Source organism: Anopheles coluzzii, chromosome 3, assembly GCF_943734685.1.
Source record: "Anopheles coluzzii chromosome 3, AcolN3, whole genome shotgun sequence".
NCBI lineage: Eukaryota > Metazoa > Arthropoda > Insecta > Diptera > Culicidae > Anopheles > Anopheles coluzzii.
Window position 1 is genome coordinate 31,935,471 of NC_064671.1, and position 22,548 is coordinate 31,958,018.

The 22,548-nt window shown below is 47.0% G+C and overlaps 1 protein-coding gene across 1 annotated transcript in view; it reads right to left on the reverse strand.

The window, feature by feature from the left end:
- Positions 1–22,548, reverse strand: part of LOC120955716 (klarsicht protein) — a 192,096-nt gene that overhangs the window by 59,374 nt on the left and 110,174 nt on the right. The gene's annotated exons all lie outside the window — the stretch shown is intronic.

Genomic DNA, 22,548 nt, shown 5'->3' on the forward strand with positions numbered 1-22,548 from the left:
CTGGTTTCTGGTGTACACATCAAGCTCTTGCCGCGCCATTCGACATTCGGCGTTAGCTGGTCTTTCATCTTGCCAACTCCAGGAGAGTAGCAGTAGAAGCGGACTGCAAGCCGAGAAGCATAATCAAGCATATCAAAGCATCCCCGAACGTCAACAAAACGGAAAGCTGTCCGTGGGCCGAACAGATAAATGAGAGGCTTAAGATTCATAATGATCGTACTACCATGATCACTGTGTCTGCGTTCGATGAAAGTACTACAGAGACGGTTCATCTCTCTGGAGGTCTCAGGAAAGCTTCCCAACCCCGTTTCCGAATCATTTCCAAACTCCTCGCCGAATCCTTTTTGCCGCCAATTTCACTCGTTCGCGAATAAAAAGCCAACAACACCGCTTCAATAAAGCGCTGGCGAAAGTTGCCATGCAAGAATTCTGCGCCTCGCCGTGCGATGTGTAGACAACGGCGACGACTTACCTCCCGACTGACCAATAATTACGTCCGCCGTGCGCGATTCGGGTGTCGAAAAATAAAACCTTCCTGTGCGAGTCCACATCTGCCCCGTTGAATGTACTGGCGCTTACTGGATTACTTAATTATAAGACCAGCAACCGTTGAATCTGGTTCCGCTGCGGTACAGCAGGACACACAGTCACACACATCAATTGCGAAAACGGCTATTTTTAGGCTCCAGGTGGTGTGTTGCGGCTACATTGCGCGACCTAACCTTTTTTTGCGTTGAGCATTACTTTCATTTTCCTCGCCGATCGCGCTCCGTTGTCCGTGGTCCTGCAAACTGTGACGCACGTAAAAAGCCTCATCTCGCCCATTTCCACACGGCGGAACATGCCGCTTCTTCTCTCAATCTCCACTTCAAGAACGCCCAATCCATTGTAAAGGGAGACTCCTGAACATTTCGAAACGTACGAAAAAGGGCCAGCGTAATGTGTGGGTGGAATTGATTTTCAATTCAATTTGCCAAAATGCCACCGTACGACGCACTAACCACCCCCATCATGGGCGGCACTCTCGCGTGGGTGTATGCTAGACCACAAAGCCCGGTACCCGGACCCGGGACGCCCCCTGTGAGGAAAGCTTTATGTTTTTCCCTTTCCGAAAGCCTTAGCCTCATATATTATCGTCGATAGCTTTCTTTGCTCGTTTTCATGGGTTTTATTATTATTCCCCTTCGCTCCTTCAGCGAGGTTCCCCGGGCAGATACATACATTGAACATCCTGGTTTGGGAGGTTCAAGATCGCTTCCTCTCGTTGGCGGCGGAAGTGCAGTTTGCTGATCGAAAAACGCAAACCGTCTTGCGCTCTACCGCCCCCTAGCGAGAGCGCGCGGCGGGAACTTTCTACCCGGCACAAGCCCTGTGTGTGTGTGTGGGGTCGTTACATTAGCAGCAGTAATAAAAGATTACCCCATGGTCAAGAGGGCTCGCCTTGCATGCACAAATTGGTCGACCATTTCGCAATCGCTCGCAAGGTAATTGATCGGTGGATAATTTATTGGAAGTAATAAGGTTTTGGCCGATGCCTTGGGAGATTGTTTTTGGTGCATCCTTGGAAAACATATCATAGGAGCAGCAGAGAAACTGTTCCGATCGTCGTTAACATCGTTTTTAAGGGGGGTGAAATTGGAAAAGAAAGCTGGCCGACACATCCATCTTTCACTGTATGTAAATGTTGCGTTGCTTCCAGTGCTTCCAGTGATCTTCATTTCCCCAGTATCGCGCGACCCGGAGATGAAGATCATGCTACCGAAATGCATAAATAACGCATATCAATCATTCGGACAACATTGGGTGTACAACCAGAGGTGTAACAGGGGGAAGACGCATGCACACTCTCCACACTCGCCATTCATCGTAACGAATGGGGGGGGGGGGATGCATTTTAAAAGCGCGTTAAAAGAAAGCTCGCATCCTGGGCCTTGTTTTTTCGTGGCGAGAAGCCTTTCGGTTTCGCCACCAAATCGCGGCAGGAAGGAAGACGACTTTATAAAACTGGAGCCGACTTCCCGTGCGCGCCCAGAGGAAAGTGATTTATAGAAAACTGTCAACCCGCAAGGGTCACCTTTCTATTCTTGTGGGACACGCGCGACGGAGTGGAAGATGTCTCTCTCTCTCTCTCTCCGTTGTTGTGCTGGACGCAGATGACGGTGACCTTAAAGGGATTTTGCATTTTTTGTGTTGCTGTTGTACTTTGACGCCTAAAGGGCTGCGCGCGCGCGAGTGAAAGTGTTAAAAGCCAAATTGGTCCCCAAACACCACCACCACAATGTCCGGCTTTACCCGGGGACGACACGGACAAGAAATAAACACACCACTATCGACATTTCATCCTCCCGCAGGGGACACACAGGGGAACAGACCCGACCGTGATGCAACGAGACATTGTTACGCCAGGGCGCAGTGTTAAAACCCTTTTGCTGCTTTCTTCTTGTGTCCCTGCTTCCCGTCCCCCTGTTTGGGCCGCCCAATTTATTGACCCCAAACGCCACAGAGAGGGGTTTGTGTGAGTGAGCAATCGAAAATTGAGCCGCATGACCTTTTTGTGCTATCCCTGGCACGTTAGACCCGCTAGGCGGGCGCGGAGCGTGAAGCAAAATATTGTCGAAAATAAAAACACACCACATGAGGGCCACAAGACCTTCTTGACCGAAGGGTACCAGCTTACAGTCGCCGCATCCGTCTCCACGCGTGGAGTGCTGTAATTGCTTCGACCCTTGACGAAGACTGTAAACGATCAATTTTACGAAGCTCGGGCGGCTCTTTTCGAAGGGCTTTTCTAGTATCCCCCCAGCGGGGCAGGATGGAAAATGACACCCGAGTGAGGCGGTGGGCACTTTGACGTGAAATCGATCTTCAGTCACATTTGGGGGAGGCCGCTAGATCGTAGCAGAACACTCAGTGTAAAAAACAAAACGGAAAGTGATGTCTGTAGGTCCACCAGGTGAAGCTTTATTTCATAATCGATTTTATTTAATATCTCCACAGGCGGTGGTGGAAAGTAATCGAACGAAATGGAAAGTTTCTGGTAATGCAGCGGGTTTCTTAACACTTTTGTTCGATGCATTTCGACGGTCCACAGGAAAGGGACATGTGCTAGCGATGTTGCTGTGGTTGTACGAGCTATCGATTGATTGATCGATCATGTCGGAAGGATTGCTTCAATCCCAGATCAATATCTCGCATTTTCTATTATCTTGTTTTGCTGATCGCACATTACAGGGATGTAAGAGGGATGAAGTCCATTATGTAAGGTTGGGAATGGTTGGAAACTAAAGGGCTTGAAAGTGGCAAATGAGTTATTTGTACAAAAGGAAAGATTTTAAACAGAAACATCAGATTCCAAAAGCCGTGAAGTAGATCACACGTTTACTTTGCCAAATAAAGTGATTGGTTTGTGATTTCATGGGATTGTTTTTGCCACCTCAACTCAACTGACAACCACTTGAAAGCTGGTGGATTAAATTCAGCTTTTGGCACTCCTTTCGTAAACTCAAAAGGGAAGAAGCGTTACATCTTGGCTGAAAAACAAACGCGTAAACCTCCCAACTAAAAACCCTCCTTCCCCTAAACACTTGTAAACGATCGCTATCGAAACCACCGTGAAAACAATGACGGCTGTCCCATTACAGCGGTGGAGCCGGCCCAACTTCGCTCCAAAACAACCGCGCGCAGCAACGCACATCAAAGGAATGTGACCGCGCCAGCGCTCGCTCGAAAAACAATATCATAAAACCGATCAACATAATCATCCTCCTGCACCAGCACAGCACACGGTGGAGTGGGCAAGATTTTAGCACGCTTCAACAGCCTCGAAAGCAGCGGCTCATTGTCCGTAGTAGAGCGCACGTTTTACATTGTTTTGCGCCTGTGCGTCCATGTTTTGGGCCATCGCACGACATCATGCAAGCAGCGCTTTACAGCGCCCGGATGCATTATTATGATTGCGCGTTCGGCGGGTGTAATTTAACACCAACGCGACACGCGTGACCCACTTACCGATTAAGCCGCTATGCTACAACAACACCGTATCATAAATATGCATGATTTCCGTCGAAAACAAAGTCGAAACAAAGTATCAGCGATTAGGCCGCTCTAGTAAACATTCACTTTTTTTTTGGTTAATTGATAGTAAAGCATTAGTGCAAACACACTGTGATCTGTGAGCGGAAAATCATCTTTTAACAATACACCCTCTCTCTGCTTGGCAAAGCCATAACAAGGTAGAGATAGATACCTCGATATAGAAATAACTCACTGGAGTATATCCTTCGCTATTTGCAATAGACATAAAGATCAACTCATGCAGATTATTTACATCATACGGAAGAACCACACTACTCTTGTGCTGTCACGTAAATCACAGCCATAATCTTATGCAGGTGGTGTCCTTTATGGGAAAGCAAAATCTCCTCCAACAACCAAACAAACCTCCGCCAGCGCGAACACAGGGCGCCCACACAGCCGTCGCAATTAATTATGCCAATCATTTGCCATTCGCTAGTAATCTTGCCCGTCACCGCTGCTAGCTGCACTGCGATCAGTATCACGCGGGCGACATAACTCATGCTCCCGTCAACGGTAGTAGCCCGGGCGATCGATCCATCGTCGTTAGCCTCCGGCTTTGACATCTCGCACACACACACACGTACACACAGCGATCAACCGACCGTATGCATGTAATTAGCCACCCAAACAGGCAGCATAATCTCATTCCACCTTGCTGCTGGCTGATCGGCTTGATGTGCCTCTGGGGAGGGTGTTTGTTGTCATCGGCCGATTTGTTCGCAACTCACCAACACCCCAATCCACCCTCTCTGTGCCTTTGGATTTCCATTTTTTGATCGATTTATTGCATTTCAGCTCTCCCCCCACCAAAAACCACAGCAGTCCGTGTGACCGTGAGTGAATGAGGTAGAGATCATATCCGCCCGCCTGAATTGATCCGGTCCAGCGGCCTGGAGTAGGAGAAGGAATGGAACGCCAGTCATAACTTTAGCAAAATGATCCACGCGGTGACAAGGGGAAACCTGGAGGTTTGTGCAAAAGCGGGATAGTGTGGAAGGCAAATGCCGCTACTTTCTGCCGCTAGTGCAGAAAATGGCACCGAAGCAGCAACGACGACGACGACGACGAATGACTTCCGCTTTGAACGGATTTGCTTTGGTTCGCCAACTGATTAAAAGGCGAAATGTCGTCATGGTACAGACCATGGTCATCGTCATGTATCGGCAACTCGCCATCTATCTCTCCCTATAGCTTCTTGAGTGGAGCAAATGATCCACTTCCAGGGGTTGAAGAGCCTACGACGATATTAATCGACGAAAGCAAACCGTTTGCCGATTGTGCTCGTGTGTGGACGGAACTGAAAAGTCGTTTAGTCGCGTGCCGCGCGCTCTACAAACTTTACCCCATATTCCGAGGTACCGGTGTTGTGTGAGAGATGTTTCCTCTCCGGCATGTACAAGACCCGCTACATTGTTGTGGTAGCTAGCTCGGGGCTACTTACGCCCCTTTTTTGCGCATTGCTTGTCGGCGCACGTGATTTGCATAATTACTTAACCCTTGTGATGTGTCTATGATACACCGATGATGTTTTTTTGCAATGGCAAGAGTGTTTTGCCACTGGGTCTGGGCGCACACGTGAAGAGGCCTTTTCCTACCTTAAGGAGTGTCACTGGATATGGGCAACTGTGATTTGCTGCGGGCGATCCTTTCGTAACAAAGTCTGCACTTAGGCTGTGTCTTACTAGGTCCTCAAACACGTCAAATACTTGGAGTGAATGTTTTGGAGTAGGAGCAATTTGACAGATCTTATTTCGAAAAAGGTTGTTAGGTTTATGGATATGTCCCAAATATTTATTTTACTTTTCCGATACTTTCACGAAGAGATCAAGAGGTATTGTTCTTGCCAGTAACAACTCTTCAAGAGGATTCAGAGTCTTCAATTCCATCAAATTACGTGACGCATTTTGGAACTTCAAATGACATACTCTTGCCAAAAATACCAAAATGGTTTGATGAATTCTCCATTTTACATGCAAAGTAGCCCCCGCTTTAAACCCCACTTTAACTAATGAACCTTTTTGGAGCTTGCAAATCACAGCGATGTTTTGGGGGAAAGGGTTTTTTTTTCTGTTCGCTCCGCCGCAGCCATTGACCCCATGGTACAAATAATTTCATTCGCCTAACCATCATTAGGCGGCCGCTTAAAATCCACTCAACTTCACACTTCAAAGCGGATGGTGGCAAAACTAACGAACGACACACCCACGCCGCCACCTTCCCCCGTGAGCCAAAGGGAAAGGACAAAACGAATCATTACCGATTACTTGGGCTCGTTAGCCCGCGGGTGTTTGAGTTTTGCAAAAGTTACACACCCGCAAAACAGCACCCCACCATACTAAACATCACTTGCACCACAGCAAAGTAAACCTCTCTCTCCAATCGTTTGGCTTTTTTCCCTTCCCAACAATCAGTGCTGGAATTGGTGTTCTTGTGTGGATATTTCTGCACACTCATTGCACTGCACTTTTTGAGGGCGGGCAGGTCTGAATAGAAGAGCACGGGATAATTACGATCATCACTTTACACCTTTCTAAGCGCTGCGATGTTGCTGATGGGTTCTCCAACGCTTCAACTCCGAGGCTCAAATCCAGCATCACATTTGCTTTCAGCCCAGACCTGGACACCTGGAGGAAGCCCCATCGGTGAGGTGGTGATTTTCGCAAGCTTTTCTTTAAATTAATCCCTCCATAAATCCCATCGCCTTCGCCATCCACATCCTGTCGGACCTTCGGTCGCGTCTATCATCAAAAAAGGGTGGCGCGTTTGCCATTTGCGCACTGCAATTGTTTCCATTTGTGTACCCTGGCCCAGTGGTGCTCGTACCACGGCGGGAAGGGGTTGAGAAACAAGCGACCGCTCCAAGGGAAAGTGATCTTTCGGACCCGGCGCAACGTCTCGGACTTGTGTGTTGTGTGTGACCGGAGTATCGTAGTGAAGAGGGACCTCGGCGAGTACGCTGCGTCATTCACTGCGCCCGCAGGACAGTTCCTGCTTAACTACACTCCACCCCGCCCTTCCCTATCAGCAACTTGGGGTGAAGGGTAATTACACACACACTCACTCACTCACCACAAGCTCGGTAGATTTTGATGGACTTCTAACGAAGCGAAATTGGCAACACTGTAGCACTGTACGATGCTCCGGAATTTCTCTCGGGAAGGAACTGCTGACGTAAAACTGACAGCCCAGTCAGTTCCTACCCTCGCCCGACCGGGCAAGGTTCCGGATGGACGGATGGACCCCCGCACATCTGACAGCGTCGGACGAGAAAATTCCAGCAAACGAATATGGTGCCTGAGCTGTGCTATCGACCCGTTAGTCGATGGAGGCGGTTACATCAACCTTTTCCAAATCACCCGACTGTCCCGAGGTGGACTGGAGAGCTTGGGAAGGAAGCAGAAAGCGCCTCTTTTCCCCTCCCTTGGGGCGTGCGCGAAAAAGAACTACAAACCTCTAATCAAACCCTTAGCGTTAAAGATATGGCACGGGACGTTTAGTTCCCAGCCCGAACGGAAGGTGGTGAAAGCAAATGTTTGGTGACCTCGCAGCGCATTACATTTTAGTTCTCGAGTCCAGCAATTTGTGTTACAGTGTGTTGTGCCAACTATTCCTAAATGTTTGTTTTATGTAGCTAATAAAAACTAATTTTACGACATTAAAATACTCTTTGCGAAAGAGGCTTCTACCCCGGTTGGCAAGTTTCGAGCGAGCCTTCAACCAAAAACCTGATCTACCGGTTGTTTGACTTTGCTGAGGACCCCTTCTCCTTTGCTTTCTTTCTCGTCGTCGTCGGGCAATTATCGATCAATCAATCAGCCAATCAGTCTACGCATTTCGTGACCCCAATCAAAAAACATTAAAGCTCTCTCTGGCTCCATCGCTCAGTCGACTCCGCGCCTAAAGCGAAACCCCATTTGAAACAAGCAAAACCGTCCAAAGTTTTACATTCATTCCAGTGCTGGCCGCCAAACAACAAACAGTAGCCTGATGGCGGTTTTTAACCTTTTACAGTGACGGCAAACGAGTGACGGTGGCCACTGCTTCCAGGTGGACATTAATGGAGCCGCTCCGCTCAATGTCCTGCGCTACACACGCACTCTCTTTTATTGGATGTGTTTGTGCGAAGGAGAGACCGCGCTCCCTGTAAAACACCGTTAATCCAATCAAAAGCCAAATGAGAATCATTGCGACGGCGAGCTCATCATCGGTGGCCAATTATAAAGATTAAACTCTAAACTCTAACCAACAGCCAACTTCAATCATTCGCGGGAGATCTACCTTCGTCAAGAAAGCTATTTTGAAGATCTCTTTCTCACTCCGTATTATTTCTTCCTGATTATCAAATAATTACGATTAAGAAAGCGGAAGACGCCCAAGTGAGGTTAGCTTAGGTGCCTTTGGCACGTACTTCAATCTCTGTTGCCAAAAACATGTACACAATCATCCATTCTGTGATTGATTGATGATCAAGAGAAGCTGCCGAACGAGAGATAGAGTAAGGAACAGTTGGAGATTAATCGTCACTTGATTGCAGATACTAAGCTCGCACTGTGTACGTTGAATTGTTGAGAGACTCCATCTCCAGACTGGTTTTTCCCACAAATAAATTAAATCTTGAAGATGAAGTGAGTAAAACATGGGAAATAAAAATCGCCAATATCGAATGAGAAAAGTCCATGTAAGGAGAAATTGATTATGGTGATAGAAAGATTTTGTTTCCATTTCCCAACTCCCGCGGTACCAAATCCAAGAGCTCGATCAAGTGTGACACATAAAAATGGCTTTATTTTTTCCGGTGTGAAGAAATTTTTCACACACCTCACACTGTCTCCGGTTGTCGAAACGCAGGGGGGGAAGAGATAAAAATCGACGATCGCCACATGTCGATCGTTATTCATCCCGTAGGGGCACCAATCCGTGGGGAGTACCAAAAATATTGCCTCAGGCCATTTTTTCAGCCTACTTTTTTGCGCTTCACGTACAAACACGTACGTAAATCACTTAACCAACTCAACCGTCTGTACGCCTGTCAAAAGGGTCCGTCGTCTGGCTGTTGGTTAAAGTGCTGGGGCAAAGACACCCGACGCTCTCGCGACGCTATCTCTCTCTCTATAACTATCGCACACTGTAATACATCACCGTATAGTGGGGTATATGTCCGTTGTAAATCTACGCGTGAAAAATTCATCTTTGCCGCCGGCGATTGCGAAACTTACCTGTAAAAGAAAAATGAGAAGAAAAAAACATATAAGATCATGAGTTATTGCCGAAAAAAAATGCCCCGCGCACAAAGAGACTCTCAAGGAGTCTGTTTCTATTTTTTGTATGTATGTCTTGTCTGTGTATTTACATCTCCAAGGAAAGCGAGGTACTGCGAACAGCTTAGACAGGGTGGAGTAAAAGAAAAAATCCCTACTCATCACTCATCAACGAGCCCTTCTAGCGTAGAACGGCACGGCCTTAACTACTCCTGCGGCGATCTACCCGCACACTCTGCTCAGTAGGTGTTCTCGTTTTCAGCCACACTTTATGTGTTCGCGGAGAGAGGGGTTAGTTCTCCCTAACCCTAGGCCAATTTTTCAATACTTCATCAATTCAAACCCACACTGATGGTGCTGCTGCTGCCTCTTCTAACCGCATCGGTTTCTCGGCATAACAAATCGCTTGGTAGGTTAGTAGTATCTGTGCTTCGAAAACCGGCTCCCATCATGCTGGCGCTCTCCTCTGTGCGCGCATATGGTAATTATAAGAAATTGCTTAATCACTACAATTAAACGCTGTCTTTGCATCTCGCACGCAAGCATGATCGTGCAGTACACAAACACACACCAGGCGGTGTAATATACCCTCATCGTCATAATTCACACGCCAAGTCCAACCCATTGGGCTGCGCTGGAACTCCTAGGAACTCTAATGTTTATCACGAAGGCCATCCCCTTTACTTCTGACAGACAGATACAAAATAAATCATTTACAAAGGGAATGTGCTCTCGTGCATTTCGAAATGTTTTATTACGCGCCTGATTCAGGGCGTGGGGGACGAAGCTGGAAGCACTATCATGCTATCATGTCAATCATGCTCATCTAATCAATGCGCAAGAGATAGCACAACATCGTTCATTATTATGTAAACAAACAAACCCATAATGTCCTATCTGCTTCGCGCTGTTGTAAACAAAGCGGCTCGAAATATCATTTATAAATACTGAGAAAACAACGATCAAAGTTATGAGCTAACCCTTGATGATAGTGTTCATATATCATATCTTTACGCGAGCATTATACCATTCGGTGAAGACGTACAAATAAAAATATTTACATGATAACACTCAATCCGATGGCCTTAGAAAGCGTGTCAGTTACATAAAAGAACTGAGCAAAACAAAAAAAGATCATCCGAATCGATCGAGCAGCTCCAAACAGCCCTCCAAAACCCAATCACACCTTGTTACGGATCAACCAACAAAAACAGCTTCAAAAATGCTGGAAGTTCTCTATATCCAAACGAGGCGAACCCTCGTTATGAAAGAGCATCATCCCCCGTCCCTCCCCTTCAATCAGTGCTGTTGTGATTGTTGAACTGTGTGAGTGCTGGTGTGCTCATCATTTCAAGCATTTCATTACACGAATTACAGCGCTAACGCATAGGGTTGTATGGTTGGTATCAATGACCTTTTCATGAAAGAAAAAACTGACCCAAAACGAGAAATTACAGCTCCAACACGGGCAACACACGTTTTTTTTTTCGTAGCAATTGAAATTAGAGCGTTAGGCTCCAGGCACATAAAGGCGCGCATCATCCATCAACCCTCGCGCTGATTTGAAGCTGACAGGCTGCAGGGAGAGTGTTTTCCTCCTTTTTTCGATTATACTTCAGTAATCAAATAGTGTACCGATGGGATGAAGTAGAGTGAAAAGATATTTGTTACGCATATTTTAGGATTTTATTGTTGTATTTTTTTTTCATTTTGGGTACAAACAACTCATCCGAAAATAATAGACGATGCGTGCGTTTTTGCTTGATCACTGTAATTATGATAACCTTAAATGATGATTGCTATTTTGAGAGGATAACTAAACTTTGACAAATTCTATAAAGATAAATGCCATTTCAGATTTAAACATAAAATTAGGGTCCAATCTGTTGTCGCATCAAATGGAACTCGAAATGACACTTACAAGCGCGCTGCATTTTAGGAAAAATGGCCCGACGACAGCTCCAGAGAGCTTACCCTTGTCATACAAAACGAGCAAACGATAAACCCTGCTCAGTTCGCGCTTCTTTACGAGATATTTTTGTAATATCTAACAAACCTGCACACACACACACAAAGCGCCCGAAACGATTCATTATCGCATCTTGGATCTTGCACCGTATGAATGCTTCTCTTTCGAGCTGGAACGAGATGCGGTACGATTTTTGTTTTTGCTGTTTGGTTTCACCGAACCTTCAAAACATAAGCATCCCACCGCCCGAAAATAAAAAAAAAAAACACCCCAGCGATGGCCAGAAACATATGCGGGGTAGTGCCCCGGGTACAATGCGTCGGAAATGGCAGAGCAATATAATGATCAGTTATGTTGCGTGTGTTCTCCTGCGTGCCTCCCGCTCAAACTCAACCCCGCACCGGCGGCAACCAACTGATGATTATTACCATCCGTACGCAACATGCGTTCATCAAAGCATATTGCACACACACACACAGCTCGGTAGCATAATGTATTCCCCGCGTCTTTGTGGACGTTATGCCACTGGTGTATACACAGACACATACATTTATAGTGAACAAATGTTGTTCTTTTCATTTCACTTGCACACTCCCCACGGGCGGAGATGCAAACGTGCGATGCGTGAGTGCGCGGAAGTCCAGCGAACGATCGTAAATGAATAGGAGCACATGAGCATGAGCTGTTGTTTTGGGGGTAAGCGGCTGCTCTCCCCCTTAACACATCCTCTTACATTCATTACAACGAACGGAGATTGATCATATGATCACGAGGCCCGAAACATGCATTTTGATTAGCGTGTTTCCCCCTCCATCCGAGCATGGTTGAAAGTTCGGAGGGAAATTGAAAATGCATGCTGCACCCAGATACGATCACGTTTTGTGCCGATGTGGAGCGCACCTTGGCTAGTAAAATGATTCAGAAATTCGAATTATATATAAACATTGAGCTAAAAACGCTTGATGTCTACAATATGATGAAGCATACATGTCGGTTTTATCATAAAGAATGAAGAAATTCACCACAAACCAAACGATGCCAAAACTCCATACCGAAAATCTACTCCATATGCTACACCGGTCGATCTTCCACAGAACAAACACATCAATCCAGCAGCTTCGTGTACTATTTTCAATTTACATTGCTCCAATTTCTTCGGATCGGGGCTTCGAATCTTCCCCCCTAAAAACATCAACAATAATACATGAAGGCATCCCAAAAGGGAAATGAAACCAAACGCCTGCGCACACTCCCATCTCTCTCTTTCACCAAAACACGACGTCACGGGCTCACACCGAGCGCATGGAGAGCGCGCGTATGTTTATGTTTCCGTTGCACGTTTTCACGATGTGAGGGGCCCCGGCGGTTTCGGTTTCGATCTTCAACGGAACTGTGTTGCCGCTGATGGTGCTACCTAACACACAGGGAACGGTGTGCGAGTGCCTCTGTGTTTACTATTTCGACACCCCCTGCTGGAGATGGGGAGCTGTGATGTGTTGAAGATATTACAAGGCATATGTTTTACTCAATGCGCGTAGTCGCCTTTTCACCGGACATCCGAACAAGGGGATTGTTTGCCGCCGAACATCGTGACCACGCCGAGTGATCCGGGCGGCAGGAAATGGCAGCAAAACACGAAGCGGATGAACGCACCAAAGGGCCCGCGTGGGGAAATGTATGTTGCTTCAGGTGATATTAATGAAACTGTTCTCTTCTTCCGACCTGGGGGGATTTTGAACGTTCCCAGCTAGGCCAGAAGTTCAGAGCTTCAAAATAATTCAAAACATCCCCTCAATGGACGCCCTTGTGCCGAAACCTCAACGCACTACTGCAATCACATCCGTCAGATAAATTCATCAGACAAGCTCGGAATTAGGCATAATCACGATCAGTTAAAGACCACCGCGAAGATCACCCCAGATCCCGTTGATGATGATGATGACGATCATTTGCAGAAGGGAAAGAATTGCAATCATTTTCGTTTGCTCATTACGCGCCCCAAATCGTGGAGTTCTTGGAAACAATGGGTGGTAACTCCTATTTGTTTACTTCCACCCTTCTCGACAAATACCTAACTGTATCGCTTAATCTCATCTTATCTCTAAAAGCCCGCGAGCGATTCATTCTCAAATCAGCAAAAACGAGACGAGTACACTCCAAACTCCAAACGGTGTCGAGCAAATTTTTGTAAACAACTTCATCCACCGAAGAATTCCACAGTATCATCATGCATTATTCATGCGAAAAAGCCACAACCGCTCAGGGTTGGCAGTCCCTTGGCATGGGTCAGCTTACACAGTATCATTTACAAGTTTGATTAAACCCGATCTGCTGCTTATTCTTCCAATGCTCCAAACGGACAGCTTCAAACTGGCCAAAAACCGGCTATGGTAATAGTTCTCTACCATGGTGCTGCCTTGGAGTCTACAGCATTTCTAAGGTACGGTGTGTATCGCGCGACCGATTGTACGAGCCTCTTCTAGGCACCCCGCAGTTGACCATCAGATATGCTAAACTGGTGGAACAAAGTCGACCCATAAACAGAGCGCCGTGCTCTAGATCTTCAGCAGATCTAGGTTGCGCCTCCAACGCCAAGAATGATACCATTGTGTTCGAGTGGTTCCATCACCACTCGGGCATTCTTATTCATGTTGATACTTCCGTTTCAGGAATTGCTGTTCATCAGTACACATGAGGAGAAAGTAAACGAGATTGCCCAGCTTTAGTACATCTCATTACCGGATGCATCTATTAATACACACCTTCAGCTACTGCCTCAGTTGTCTGTGGCGCGAGTAACTCACATCCGCTAGTTTATTGCCCTTCTGGAAGTGCCAACGCACACATAACCTAAACCGCATTTTGACATCATGACGCCCTTAGACGAGGAACCGGAAATGTTGTTACAACACCGCATTGTCGCGAAGGAACATCACGCCCCGGGGGCTACAGAAGCCATTGCGCACAGCTTCTATCCATCCGCACTGCTTGTAGCCGGCTCTAACTGGCAAATGCCATTAAAGTATGTCATGATATATAGCTACACGGCTCCGGAACAAACCTCCGCTGATGACGAATTGCGGTACAAACCTCAAACGACGAAGGAATATACCACCAGATACCCCACCCCAGAGACAGGACCCAGCCAGCCGGGGCAATAAAAATCTATACCAATTATAAAATTATGTTCTCTCTGTTGTTCGCGTCGCACGCGTCACCGTCTGTGCGGAGGTGGCCACGTCGGTTAAAGGGCATACACACACACCAACCATGGTCTGCCGAGACCCTTAAATCGCCGCCCACGATTTAGAGTGCAGCGATGACGCGCGAACAAATTGCAACGACCACCCCCCCGCGCACTGGCCAGTGTCCTCCGTTTTCTCTTCAGTGTTTTCATGGTTGCAGTTAGCTGAGATTATAGATGTTCAGAAACTTCCTGCGTCCACTGGTGGTACCGTGGTCACGTTTAGTGTTGGTACTAGGTTGGACAGAAGTCTTGCTGAAGGCTCCCCAACCAATCATTCCTTCTCGATACCATCAAAGCAGGCACGTGATCGATCGTGGATCTAAGCCACGTTTTCCGTACCTACTCGCCAAGGTACTTACGATGAGCTCACTTCCGCGGTGCACTGTGGGCTCTATCAAACTGTCCCGCTTACAAACGATTGGGTTAAGGGTCCAACAAACAGGGGTTTGGGTGTGATTTATTCTTATCTCATATCTTCATCCCTGTTAGCCTTCTGCTGCAGGGCCAAAGAAGTACTAGTCATCCAGTGTGCAATTGTCATGGCAGGCTAGAGAGTGCATTCTTTTGTTTGAGTTGCTTGTTGACCTCACGAGGCACTAGAGAGTCTTCCGAGCGCGCCTCCCCGCTATGCTTCTAGTCTTGCCATTCTTATAACCCCAAAGGGCAGGACAAATTAATTTTTAAATTACACCCCCATTGCTTTCGCTTCACGCTTCGTTACACTGGTTTGCCCCCCTTGCCCTGCAGAACTCTGTTGCAATTCATTAAAACCCTTGGGTTTCCTGAAGCAAACGATAACTTCACACATAAGGGGTTGGAGAGTGCCCAGCACGCGCAAGCAGCAATACTGCTTCCAACTCAATTAGCCTTCACCAGCCAGCCACAGCCCTGCGCTCCATTCGGTTCTTGTCGATGGTGGTTTACCTTCGACATTTCACATCGTGCGCTGGAGGCATTGGGGATCGCGTCACTGAAAAGGCACGCGCCTTCTGCGCTCCTGCGGTTCGGAAACAAATAATGAGCCCCGCAAGAGGTCGTTTTTTTTGCTGCAGACGACGAAATGTACAATTGCGCTGAGTTGCAGCCAGACAGGCACCACCGCGAAGAAAAGTGGTCCACAGTCGCGGCCGTCGCCACCGTTAGGTTGGTACTGTGCGCGCTTCCGCAACCTCAACCAACGTCTGGGCTTAAGACTTTGTGTCTTTGCAGGGCGCTCAAACGATGGTTCCCCACCAATGATCGAGGTGGTACGATAGTGAAAATAGCTTTTCCGTTCCGTTGAAAATTACAACCCAAGGCGCGCGCGCGCGCTCGGGCCCCAAACGCTCTGGCTTCGGTGTTCCTCCAGCGTCGTCCTCCGGCTGTTGGAAATAATGCCACACACAAAACAATCTGCACTGTTTTCTTTCTCTGGAAATCATTGGTGCAACAAACAGGCTACACACACTAAAACACAACCGGGAGGTCAGTGGAGGTTACGTCTTGGCAGACAAAAACAACAGCAACAACAACAACTACAAAAACTCGCAGAGCTATTGCCGGCGAAAATCCTAACGGTACGTGTGCGCCTCGTAACTACTTCGATCCTTATCGGACTACATTTCCGTAGTCGCTGTACTTTTGCTTACTTCAACTTGAGCTCCAAGACGTCTTTGGAGCAACGAGAGTATGGGCAAGAGGGCGCACAAAACAAATTCTATTTCCCGAGGCTATCCCGGGCTGAAACTCCCGAGGTTTTAGGATTGCATAGAGGACCCCTCCTTCAGGCGACTTCAGCCTTCTTGTTTGCTTTCGCCGAACGCTACCACGCGTGTGCATTCTTGCAGTCGTTGCATTTGCCCTGGTCTAAGTTGGGAGTTGCCCTCCGGGCGCGTACACGTCTTGCGCGATTACGTTGCGGAACTGTTTGCACCAAAAGCACGCGCGCGCGTTCCCTTCATTCAGCCACGGGAATGGGGTGGAACAGAATTGCGCGATTACGAAACAATCGGGGCAATGAGGGGAAGAAAAAACACACACATTTAAACGCTCCATCAGGATTGGAGAGTGCATAGGAAATATTGCTTTCGCATTAGGTCACACACATTCGCGGTGCACTTTGAGGGACGGGCTGATGTCGCGGTGATATGTGAAAGGGATGAAGAATGGTGTTATCCAACGATATAAATGCAGCCCACTTACAGATAAAACATCACATCTGAGGCGGTTTGGAGTACGCATCAGCGCTAATCCAACGTTCTAGCATCGTCTTTCAACAAACACTCTACACTTAATTCTCGATGCATCATGCTGGCTTCGGGTAAACATGCTTAGCAACTGTAAACGAATGTCATTGCGTAGGAGAAAGCGTTACAGACGAAAACACCCACAACCATCGACGCCGTTGATCATATGATGTTGACTCTATTTGCCGATCCTCGCTTCTTCTTCAAGAAGGAACAATGGCCGCGGTTGGCGTCTCTTTGATCTTGTCCGAGCAAAACCGCTGGCTAAGTGCTGCTCCCTCGTTGCACTTAATGTTTGCTTCTCTTTATCGAGAGGATCTCGCCCAAACAGCGTCAACAACGAATGCACTCAGACAAAATTGAAGAAAACAACATAATGCCACACACATCGTGAGTGAAAGCCAGACGCGTGTGGTACAAGCACCCCAAACACTTACTAAACAGAGGACCTGAAGTAGAACATTTCAAGCATCTGGTAAACGATCAAATATGAAACCAATTGTGTGTGTGCGCGCTTGCGTGTATGCACCGGTATTAACCCTCATAAACGTTTAATACACACCGTTTGGCCACGATCGGTCGCTAAGTTCATGCTCCCAATTTTCTTTTTATTCCTTCATAAGCCACTTTTCACCTTCACCTTGGTCAGTTCAGTTTAACAAGATTTGAAAGTACCATCCCACCATCAACGGGAGGGGAAACACCTCGATTGCTGGGTAACGGGTTCAGCACGCCACAACCACTGTACACACCAGGGGGATGGATGATGATCGATGAATTATAAAATCGTTCCGTTCAACCTGCTTTTAAACGAGGCAACTAATCCAACAAAGCTCACCCCCACAATATCCGATCGATTCCAGCAAAAGATCCAATTATTCTGCATTGGAGCGTTCCGCTCGACTCGTTCCGAAGAGCTCTCTGTGCTTCACAGGCACAGCTTTTTTTCTCATCTCGCTTCCAATCCATCGACGGAGAGCGGGCGCATCAACGCAGCTTTCAGCACAAGCACATCATCTTTCCATGCTCCAGGGGGATGCTGGTGCTGCTGCTGCTTGATCTAATTCCCGGGGCGCTACACACTTTTCTATCCCGAACCCAACGCACCCACCCTGGAGGCTGGCTGATGGCTGGGAAGACAGACCTTGGCGGAGTGCGCTTCGGGAAATTGAGAGCAAATGGTATTTTTCCCTCCATCGAAATGAGTAGCAAGTTGGGACTCGCCCGCATGTCTGAGGCTGGAGGTACCCTTTTTGTGATCATTATTATTGACTCAAAGCCATGGAAGTGGCCGATTAGGTACGCTCCAGCGCTATACACCTACCCCCTTCCGAGGGCACGATCTAATGCGAAAAGCATCCTTTAGGCGTTCTCTTGAAGGGAACTAAAGCTTTCCCCAATGGGGATTTGATCTTGTTTTTCTTTTCCATGGAAATTATAGGTGAAGTAATTTAAATTTTAATCCAATCCCCGACCGCGTAATCAGTTACTATGATTAGTCTGCTCACTGGCCAATAAAGACAAGCCACGCGCAGTGTAATTACAGATCATCGAGGATCAAGTGTGTGTGTGTGTGTCTTCATTATCAGCATGACCAATCCTGGCCTAGATGTACCTTGCAAACAGCAAAAGATCCCTAGGAATACACAAAACCGATGCCGTTCAGGTGATCGAAGTACACGAGCCGAAGTGCACCGACCAGTACAAGAAGATCATCGATCTATGCAAACGCGATCGAGAGGCTTCTCTGCAATTCTAATGTCAGTCTTTATCTTTAATTAAAACCCTTTGCCCATTTCTGCAAAGCAAGTTCCTCGAGCGTCTATGGATGTAGCGGTTTCGCTTTGCAATGCGATGAAGATCAGGCCAACACGATACAACCATCATCGCGATAATCCCGGAGTACAATTTTACTCCACAAATAGTCATCGAACGCTTTCTCTGAACATTCCGGTTCGAAGGACCAACCGCTGGAAGCTTCTTCTTTGCCTAGAAATTAATCTCAGATCGTCTTTTTCGTCTTGAAGATACTATTTTTTATTCCGTTTCAGCACATCTTCAATAACATGACATTCATCTGAGAGCAAGAAACTCAGATAAATCTATTCTTTAAGTCCTCCACCAACCAATGCATCAGGAACTTAACTAGAGAACTCCAAGATGAAGATTTGTTTTGAAAGACCACACACACCACGTGAATTCATTCTGGTTTCAATTCAATAAATAATAATCTGATTGCAGTCTTATCTTTCCATCCAATCCATCCGCTAAAAGTCAACCGCTCTCACTGACGCAAAAAGACGCTTTCAAATCATCCGTGATGCGCCGAAGAAAAGAATCCATCTTCCGGCCTAGACTTGAAACACCATTTCTTATGCTTGTCTAATCCGAACATCGAATGAACCCGCAACCAGTACACGAATCCAGCGATCCAAATTACACTTTTCCATCCACCCCGCCTGAGAATGCCTTTACAAAGGGAGGGGGGGGGGGGAGGGGCTGCAATCAGGAAAAACGTGCCCCTGATGTACCCGATCCTGTGGGAGCGAGATGTGGACGAGGCAAGGAATTCGCAACGGAAAACAAAACCGCGCCAATTACTATCGCCATCACATTTCTCTCCGTCGCCGTCGCTGTGGTGTGGCGCACGTAATGATTCCAATCACAATTCTTAACTTTCTCCAACAATTGCGACTGCTCCCCATCTCTGGTTCATCCCCTCCCGTTTTCATTCCAGTACACGTGCAGTATACGCAACCTCTGCCTAATAGTTTGTATCTGCCATTTCTTCCTAAGCCCAGCTCTAAACTCCTCAAACCAGAAACGGAAACGACCGTCTCCAGCATTTTGGAGGCTTTTCCTACACACGCACGCAAACCACCATCACATACCGACAAATCCAGTGCGCGTTCCACTTTTTCCGTGTGCCGTCGATTTAATCGATCAAAACCGATGCAACCACACCACCGCGCCGCGATGGGTTTGATCGATTCCGGTGAAGCAGCTAACAACTGGTTCCATTGCGGTGCCACAACACGCACACACACCTCACTATTTCCCAAGGCCCATCGAGAGCCCATTTCCACGCTGGCGAATGAAAAACGTGTCACCAGCCAAGCCAGTGGATCGTTTGCTCGCTTCGCGTTTCCGCCTGGTTTGCCGCCAAGCAGCAACAACCGAGCAAAAACTCGGTGCGGAAAATAATTTAAATTCAAGAGTAATTTATAAATTGCTCACCCTTGCACCGTGGCATGCTGTGGCAGCAAAGGGCTGGCCACAGAAAGTAATATGGAACGGATTTTGCAAAAAAAAAACAAGACAAAACACATTCAGCCGGAAAAGGAAAGTCTAGCCGCCAATAGTAATGATCCCTTTTTTGTTTGGAAGGAAAAGAAGCAAAGTAATGTACTAGTTTGTATTATCAAATACCAAAGACAGTGGCGCACAAACACGATGTAAAATTAGAAAGAGTCCACACACAGAAAACAGTCTTCTTCTAATCTCTCAACAAAAATCCTCAACATTGCAAAAATGCGCCGTGAGTGCGAGTGATACTCTCATCAAACCACGACTCAAAACCACCGGCAGAGAGAGCAATCTATCGAGGTAGGTAGGACATTCTCAAAAGAAATGCCGCATACTTTAGGTTGCGCCGGCTAGATCGCGTCATTTGGGTTAAGACGGAACGCAACTCGCAAAAAATACTTTGCGGCACGCCGAGAAACCACTCGCATGACGCTGCTCGAGCGCAGGGTTTAGCAACTGTAAGACCATCGTAATATTTTAAAGTCTCCTTAAACTAAACAGAAATTACTATGTCTGATGACATTTGTTTTTCGCAGAATCATACATAGAATACTTTTGAGAATAGAAATTATTCCTTTCTATTTCTAGTTAATCATCCCTGCCTTTCTGTTTGCAATGGCCGTCATTTTATCGCCGGGTACGATACAGAGGCTTACAAGCGTTGTCTCTACGGTGACTCAGAACAGTCATGTCACGACATCGGAAGTGTGCCGCACAGCCGAATCTTGGCAAAAACCCGCTTTTTGACGGTTAAGAGCATCGTTTCGTTAGGCTATATCATGCAAATCCAAGCGGAAACTAGCGCGAAGAAGAGGCTGGTGAGAAGACAGCCGAATGACCTCATAGCATTCAAACTTCTTATTCGGCTGCTGCTCTGTGTGAGGTAGTGTGTTACGTGAGAATTATTTTTGAAACTGGGTTGCACCCCAGATGATCGATTCAAACATTCTGTGGCATACCTCTTTGGGGGTTCGTACGTTTACTATACGTATTCTAGTAGATTTTTAGAATCGGCTCACTTCTAGGTCCGACCGACCGTTTACACTTGGTTGCACAAGATGTCTTAAATTACTTTACAACAGGAATACCCAAATCTAAGAGAAATGATCTTCGCAATGAAACTCATACATTGCCAGCAAAGGTCTATCTGCATGCATATTAATCAACGCTATGAACAGATTTCGAAACCCAGAAGACCATCAAAACAAATACTCTTCTTCCAACTCGTGAGAACCTTGGACAATGAGTTTCCCATCGAACCCATTCCGAACGCGCCGCAATGTCCTCCACGCCTGTCTATAATGATGCGTATCGTCTAAAACTGTACGCTGCTCCCAGAGTTCATCTTTCAACGCAAAGCTTCATAATTATCACCCACCCACCGACACAGCTGACCAGCGGAATCGCACAGTGTCTATTCTTAATGATCTCTCAGCTTCAGACGCCTCTTGGTCACGAAAGTGCGTCTCTGAACTCGTTCTCTCATTTGCTCTACTAGTCAAATTTTCCTGAACTCGGTCAACGGTTAGGCACGATTTCTTCCGTGACCCAAAACGGATCATCTTTACATTCAAGATCCTCTGGGAGTGGTCAGTAAGGGTGGAAATGGGATATTTTCGAACCTTTCAGTCATGGAGCTCCTATTGGTACTGTTTTCAGGTGAAATATGAACTATTACAAACTTCACGAGAGATGCTGGACAAGCCCCTTACACTGCCTTCCCTGCGGTAGAAATAAAGCTGCTCTGGAACGGATTGCAGCGTACATAGTCATTAGCACCAGAATGGAAAACGTATATTGCCTGCACCGGGTGCATACAATGTGTGAACGAGGTCGGTAAACATTTGCCCACAGCAATCATGCACTGTTTGAATGGTTTTGGGGGCTATTCTGCTCGCCTACCCGGACCTAACTGCTGGCTTTTAATGGACAAAAATGAACGATGCACCAACCGTACCAAGGGGTTTAGTTTTAAGGGTTATTTTTTTGAGCGTACAAAATGAAACCCCCAGCAGTCGTTCGGATATGCGTAAACACACCACAAGTCATGCGTTTCTTCCCGGCTTCCCATACTCCTATTCCCCACACATCCCTCCCATTAGAGTCTTTTAGTCCAGCGCGTGCGAGAAGCCTTCGCTCTCCCTCTCTTAGTCCTGCTCCAAGTGCGTGTGCTTTCGGACAACTGCTGTTGGACGAAAAACCGCAACGACAAAACAGGAAACCATTGCGTTGATACTGGGGAGAACCCAAGCTGAAAAGTGATACAGCATGGCTGGAGCAGCAACACTTCATTATGCATACAATACACCCGCGGCCGTTCTGTTCCCATGACCGTGTGTGTGTGTCTAAGTGGAAGTAGGCGGAAAGCAATCCCGCAGGAACCGAACCAGCACGAAACCAGTGAAGTTCCTGAAGGTCTCCTCAATCGTTTCGACATGCATAAGTCTCCACAAGGGGAATGGTTGA